The sequence below is a fragment of the Peromyscus eremicus genome, chromosome 4 (genome assembly GCF_949786415.1).
Source record: "Peromyscus eremicus chromosome 4, PerEre_H2_v1, whole genome shotgun sequence".
NCBI classification, from domain to species: Eukaryota; Metazoa; Chordata; class Mammalia; order Rodentia; family Cricetidae; genus Peromyscus; species Peromyscus eremicus.
This window is the reverse complement of record NC_081419.1, coordinates 144,281,329-144,289,376: the sequence shown is the minus strand read 5'-3', so window position 1 is coordinate 144,289,376 and position 8,048 is coordinate 144,281,329.

The following is an 8,048-nucleotide window of genomic DNA, read 5'->3' as shown; positions in this document are numbered from 1 at the left end:
AGAGCATCCAAGCCATCAAACCGTCAAACCATTGGTTTCGAAGCAGACCCGGTGTCAAATTCAGGGATGTGCAAGTAAATATAATTAGAGGAACTCAGCTCCAAGCAAGTCCCACGATTCCAACGCCAAAGCCATCAAATGCTATTACATTTGTTAGTGCTTAATTGCATGATAAAAATTGCTTGAGATCTGTAACCAAAGCACATATCCATATGCACACACATGTATGCATACATCCGGCATATATGCCCAAAATTTGTTAGACAGTCCAAAGATTTATCTGTCTCTTGAAAGCAACAACCATAGCTAAAATATAGTCAATGCAATCAAGACAGACAAGGTTCTCATGGTAAACTGACTTCTTCAAGAGTTCATTCTTAGTGAAAAATGAACTCTTGCTATTTCTCCATGGGCAACTGCCCAAAATTACACTCACCATCTACATCATATGAATATTTTAACATCTGCAGCAAACACTTGAAAACTCAAAGTTATCTTTCATGATCAGAAACAATGAAGCCAGCTTAAAGGGGAGAGATGCCCTCATTCAACAGTCAAAGGAGTCAGAACATGCCGCCCTAACATGTGTCACTTTGGCAGAGGGACTGTTTTGAGCAAAGGCAACTGAGAAGCAGCAGAGTCAGAAAAATAAGTTCTCCACATCCCCACTCCCCACACTTGCCTCTGTTAAGGTATCTAATATCTGTAGATAGCGGGGGGTTAGTGGATACCCACCAGGAGTTTCAGTTTTTGTATCTCAAAGAATTGAGACAAGACCCACAGTTATGGCAGAAACAGAGACAGTTTCTTAGGATATCTATCAAGGGAGGATACAGGCTGGAGCAAACAAAAAAAATATACCAGCTCAAATGGCCCATTTCAGGAAAGAACTGGGTTTTTATGTCACATGACTTAATGTGAGGCCTTTTGGATCATTTGCACAGCTAAGGTTTTGGGCTCCTTTGCACAGTGTGGGCTTCCTCCTGCATACAGTTATGTATAGCTCTATGTAGAACTTTGTCTTGTTAGTATCTTCAATCTCCAGCCAGAGGTGTGTGTTTCAGTGTCACAATGAGCTATAGGTTGCCTTCAGACTGGATGGCCTCTGCTTTCAAGCCAGGGGCTAGATTTAGTGTGCCTTGTTTTGGGGTGCGGTTCAAGCCTTCCTATTTGCCAGTTGCTTTTAGTTTTGCCTATGCTAATTCTGAGGCTTTATAAAGGCTCTCTAGAGCCCAGTCTCCACCTCTTCTGTTTCACTTGTGCCCTTTCTCCTGAAGGAAGAACACAACTCTCAATCACGGCAAGGACACTAGACTCCTTCCCCAAAGTATCTTGGAGAAATCTGTAGAACACATCTTACTACATCAACCTTCCTTTTAACATTGTTTCCTGTGATAAAATGTCCTGACAAAAGCAAATTGAGGGAGAAAAGGGGTGATTTGGCTCAAAATCCCAAGCCACAGTCTAGCACTGCAGAGATTTCAAGGCAGCCGGACCTTGGAGTAGCTAGTCATGCAAATCCACAGTCAAGAGCAGACAGCAATGTAAGCATGCAGGTATACTTGTGCTCAGCCCACTCGTTCCACTCCCATGCCATCCAGGGATGCCCTGTGTAGGGAATAGATGCCACCCACAGTGGGTGGGTACTCCCATCTCAGTTAACATAGTCAAGATTATCTCCTACATCCGATGACCTCTTGGCCTCTGCAAGCACCCACATGCACACAACATACACACACACACACACACACACACACACACACACACACACACACACACATGAATGAATGAATAAATAAAAAAGCAAACTTAGAAAATTAACCATCACGGACACCTACCTCTCATGCATTTCCCATTATTCGTCTTCCCACAGTTCATCTCCTCTATAAGCTCAAATCCTTCTTAATCTGTCTGTAAGTTATTCACAAATTCACAGCCTTTGGCATGTAAGCCTCCAGATCTGACTGCACCTCTTGGGATTCCGTATCTATGACACATCTCTTCTGATAAGTTTTTCTGCTGATGTACCGTTTTCCTCACTTAATTCCTAGGGGAATAGAACCAAGGGGAGAGGGAAGGCTCTGGTTTTTTTCTTTTCTTTCTTTTTTGTCTTCTCTGCCACAGGTGCTTGTTTTCCCCTCGTCTCTGCCAAGTCCTCTTCAAGGCTTACCAAATGCTTACCCAATGGGTTTTCAAATCCCGCTCAATTGAACCACTCCGTGTTTGTGGGATCTAAGTGATGAAACCACTTTCTGAACCACTCAGTGTTTGTGGGATCTAAGTGATGTAACCACTTTCTGAACCACTCAGTGTTTGTGAGGATCTAAGTGATGCAACCACTTTCTAAATCACTCAGTGTTTGTGGGATCTAAGTGATGTAACCACTTTCTGAACCATTCAGTGTTTGTGGGGATAAGTGATGTAACCACTTTCTGGACCACTCAGTGCTTGTGGGGATAAGTGATATAACCACTTTCTGGACCACTCAGTGCTTGTGGGGATCTAAGTGATGTAACCACTTTCTGACCCAGATTCCTCATCTTTAACCATCTCCCTTAACCCTGTTTCTGGGTTACTGGAATTATTTTTAACTCGCATTTACTAGAGGCAAACACATCAGTCACCCTGCTGATTAATTCTCCAAGCAATTCAACACATATGCTATAGGTATTAAGCCAGGATTCTCTAGAGGAACTGATAGAGTGAATTTTTATTACAAAAAGGGTTCATTAGATTGGCTTGCATAAGTCATTTTAGGAAGTTCAACAAAGGCCATCTGCTCTTCAGAGTAGCTTCTCAGCCCAAGAAGTTGGATGCTCAACCATCCAATCTGGTCCTGAAGGACTGGAGGGTTCCTGGAGAGGCCCTGGTCTTCAGTCCACGTGGGAAGACTAAAGAGACTGGGTTGTGACAGCAGCAAAGATGGAGGTGGTATGAGGGTAGATGCCCCCATCAGCAAGAGTTCAGGTAGGTGGGCAAAAGGCTGCAGCTTCTCCTCAGACCTTACTATACATCTGTCATCAGAAGGTGCCTCCCCCTCTGGGGGAGGGTTCTTCCAAACCTCTCTCAGTTAATCATTCCAGAAAACACCCACCCAGATGTGTAACTCTTTGCTGTCAGATCCAATCAAAATCACAACCAAGATGAACCAAGACACTACAAACTGTCCCATTTTATGCCTTAAAATGTATGATACACAGGACATGAAGGAATGGTTCAGAATGGCAGGTGATACTGTTGAGAGGGGAACTCCAGAGCCCATTTCTCCTTTTTTTATTCAATTGACATTAATGAACACCACATTCATATTTAACAAATAGCTGTCATCACCATCATTATCATCATCACCATCATTACCATCACCCATCACTGTCATCACCACCATCAACTTCATTACCACCATCATCATTACCACCATCACCATCATCACTATCACCATCATCATCGCCCATCACTGTCACCACCATCATCATCACCACCACCACCATCATCATTACCACCATCACCATCATCACCACCAGCACCACCAGTATCATCATTACCTTTATCATCATCACCATCATCACTATCACCGTCATCAGCACCCATCACTGTCACCCACCATCATCACCACCACCACCACCATCATCATTACCACCATCACATCATCACCCACCACTGTCATTACCACCATCATCACCACCAGCATCATCATTACCTTTATCATCATCACCATCATCACTATCACCATCATCACTATCACCATCATCATCACCATCAATCATCATCATCACCACCATCATTGTCACTCTCTGGAATTCATTTTCTCTGCCTACCTTATACATCTGTTTTATGGATTTTCCTAAGTAATATCTTCTAAATGCAAAGGGTTCTTCCTATTTTTACTGGAGTCTTACTTAATTAGGGTTGCTGTTACCAAGCAGTACATCTGAGCTGTTTTGTCTGTCTGTCTGTTTGTTTGTTTGTTTGTATCCATTAAAATATTCCTGAGAGGCTAGAGAGATGGCTCAGAGGTTAAGAATACTTGTAGCTCTTACAGAGGACCTGGGTTCAGTTTACACCACTTACATTGGTGTACTCACAATTACCTATAACTCCAGCTACAGGGATCCAATACCTGGCCTCCATGGGCACTGCACTCACATGCATACACTAACAGATGTATACCTATACATATAATTTAAATTTTTAAAACTAATAAAGATATTTGTCTAGATATTTTTGTGAGTTTTCAGGCTGAGGCTCTATCCTGATCCTGCATCCTGCCAAACACATCCCAGAAAATGTGTTCACATCCTGGTGCCTGCTACTGAGACTTACAGCCAAAAAAAGGCCACTCACTTCAAAGCTTTCCAGACACTGAAAACAAATTTATTATAAATCATTTCTCTTCAAGGTGTGTTGACTCTGAGAGAATCTGACATGAGCCATACTTCTTTTGGGAGGCAGGGATTCATGTATCCCAGATTGAACATGAACTCACTATGTAGCTGAGGATGACTTTGAACTCTTGATCCTCCTGCATCTACCTCTAGAGTGTGAGAATTTAGACACATGCCATAATAACCAGGTTACACCGATGTGAGATCAAACCCATGGCTTCACACATACTAAGCAAGCATTCTACCAACTAGTCCACACCTCAGCCCTAAGCCCTACATTTAAAAAACAAAATGAAATTCTCCTTTAGTATTGAGAACATCCCCTATTGGAGAAGAGAGCTGTGCATTGCAAGACCCTTAGCAATGTCTCTGTTCTTTACCTTCTAGAAGAAGTAATGAAGTTCCCTTCCTACTTGTAAGAATCAAAAAATCTCTCTGGGCATTGCTGAGCCACCCAAAGGAGCAAAACTGTCCCATTGGGATTCTAGAATGGCACCTTGAATGATTACTTAAGAAGAAATATTTGTAAAGCTTTCTATGCTGTTCACTATCAACTATATATTTCACATATGATTAGTGGAGGTCAGGGGTGGTGGTGATTTTTTGATGATGCACTTCAATACATCTTCCTTTTGGACTTGAAGCTGTGCTTATAAATGTTGATGTCAAGTCTTTATGACAAAGTATATAACCACAACCTATTTCTACCTGATAAGGACATAGAACCAATTTGTTGCCCAGTTTGTAATTTGTAACATGAGTCAGATACTTTTGATATGGCAAGAGTCACACAAGTGGTCTCCACACATTGTGTGAATCAGCCTTCCTGCTGCTACAAGGGGATCCATGGCCTTCTCCACCACAGATGAGGAACTAGAGGTTCACACCCAATCGCCCAAAGCCACACGGGTGAGAATGGGTGAGAACAAAGGGTCAAGGCTCTCACTCTGAAGCCAGTATCAACTACTAAGTTATAGTACTCAGTTATAGCACTCAGTCATGGCAGAAGTAGGCCTGACATGTAACTCCAAAACTAAGCTAGAGTGGACAAGCATCCGCGGCAGGGGCAGCCTTCCTCCAAGGAGTAGTTTCTGTGTGCTCATGTATACAGCTATTCTCCTGGCCACAGGGCTGACAGGGCAGTGAGGAGCTCAGGCCACAGTGCAGAACCTGCATGGCTGTTAATAAACTGTGCAGGTGTGCTATCCTGCCATGAACTGCCAAGTCCTAGCTCTGACCAGAGATAAAAATACATGGTTATGCTTCACCTCCATCTCCCTTGCTTTGAGGATCCTGCAGGTTTACAATAGTGAATGTGCAGAAGGCTCTAGAAAACCTTGGTCAGGCAGGCACCGTGCAAATCTCAGAACACAGCCCTCCTTGATCTTAAACACCAGACCCGAGCACTAGTTTGAGCATCATCCACAAGATTGTCTTCCCTCTCAGTCTCCAGCTTCGGTGTTAGCTGAGACAGCACTGCTCTCCCCTTGCTAACACTGACAGATGAACAGGATGCTTTGGGTCCAGGTTCACTCAGGCACAGAAGCCAGAAGCCAAGAGGAACACTTTCTGTATCAACAACAGGACCACATCCTTCCACAGGCAAAGCTCCTTTGACGTCAACAGAAGGCTGGAATGAAAGATTAAACAGTGGATAACACATTTCAATCCATTATTCCATAGAAAGAGATTTCCTGGCAGCAACCTGAGCTTGGCAGGCAGATAATTAAAAGCTTTAATTTGTCCATCCAATGGCTACACTGCCAAGGAATAGGAAATGAAAAGGCGAGGGGAGGAAAGACAGGAAGAGATGAATGAAAGAAAAGGCAGGAGAGAGGGAAGGAGGGAGGGGTGAAGAGAGGGAGGGAGGGACAGAGAGAGGGAAGGAGGGAGGGGTGGAGAGAGGGAGGGAGGGAGGGAGGGACAGAGAGAGGGAAGGAGGGAGGGAGGGAAGGAAGAGTATATGGTGGAAGGAGGGGAGGGAGAGGGGAAGAGAGATACTCTATCCAAATACCTTGGGAATGTGGTTCACAGATTGCTAGCATTCAAACAAAAGCCATCTAGATGGCTTTAAAATGCTTTGTCAACACTTTCAAGCTTGCTTAGGGACTCTGAGGTGGTAAAGGGGGAAATGATGCCCTCCCTAGCCATTGCTGAAGAAAGCTGGAATTTGCATATTTATTGCTGCAGGAGTCTCACTTTCTTTTTATGGTGTTTCCTGACACAGATGGGGCAGAAGTGCAAGCAGTAGGGAAGCCGTTTGTTTCTTCCACATTGGTTGAAATTCTATTCACGAAAACTGTTTTCCAGCTTTCAGGAGAAATCCAACAGCATTCACAATGGCCGCCCCAGGCGAGTAGGACTGTCTGCTGGGATCACGCTTGTGCCACTTGGCAAACAGATGGTGCAAAACAGCTAAGTCATCATTTCTTTACAGGCATTCCAGAATGATCTGGCTCCAGGATAATGTGCTCAGCAGACAGATAAGTCAGAGAATTCTGCCTACACTGTGAGCATCTGGCAGGGCACAGCCATGCTTGTACTGAGGTCTCTGAAAAGTCCCACACCTGGAAATAGTTTAATTTTACTTCATTGAGACTTATTCAGTCCTGTGTGAAGAATACAAAATGTTATTCAATGACCCATTAATACTTTTTATTTCAAATCCTCCATTATCTTTATTTTTGAGAACTTCAAATGGTGTTTGCAAAATATGATCTTATCTGCACCCCATTTCCCCCTGTAACTCTCCCCATGTTCTCCCAAGATGCCTCTCCCAAACTTCATGTCTTTTTTTTATAGCCCTCCAAGTCCAATGAATACTGTTCATATGTGCATGATTTGGGGCATCCATCAGATCATGAGAAACCTTCTAATGACCACTTCCTCAAAAGAGAATGATTCTCTCTCCCCTAGCAGCTACCCATGGCAAATAGCTCTTCAGTAAGAGGTAGAAGTAGGAGATTATCTATTGGTCTATGCTGAGATTTTGGCTGCCTTGATCTTGTATAATTCTTGTACAAGTATAACATCTGCTATGAGTCCATGAGTGTGGTGGTCATGGTCATGTCCAGAAGATAGCATCTCACATTACTCTTCCCATTCTCTGTTTCTTGTATTCTTCCTGCCTCCTCTTCTGGAATGTTTGCTGTCTCTTGATGGTGGTAGGGTTAATATGGATGTTCCATTTAGGACCAAGCACTATTTCTGATTCATTTTTTCATGAGGTCCTCAGTTCTATCTTTGCAGATATGATCACATTTTGAAGTCCTAGGGATCAGGCCCATAGCACGGGACTCTAGTTGGGGCATAATTCAGCCCCTAAAAGCCCAGCTACCTATTGGCTCATCATGTTCTCTAACAGACTATGTTGTTCAGCAAGTAGAAGCTTCTTTCTGCTTAAAAGCCATGCACAGGTCTCCTCAAGTACACCAGTATGTGTACTGTCCAGAGACAGATGACCAGAATCCTGCTGTTTATTTAAGGGCAGTACTGGAGAGCTCACCCTGACATTGAGGGTCAAGGAGAGCTGGCAGGCTGACCAACAACCACCTAGACCCAGAACCAGAGCTAAGAGTTGGCCCATCCCATCATCCACCCCATCTATGATCTGCTGGAGCATGTGAAGGGGCTGGTCCTGCAGACCCAAAGTTACAGGATCTCCAG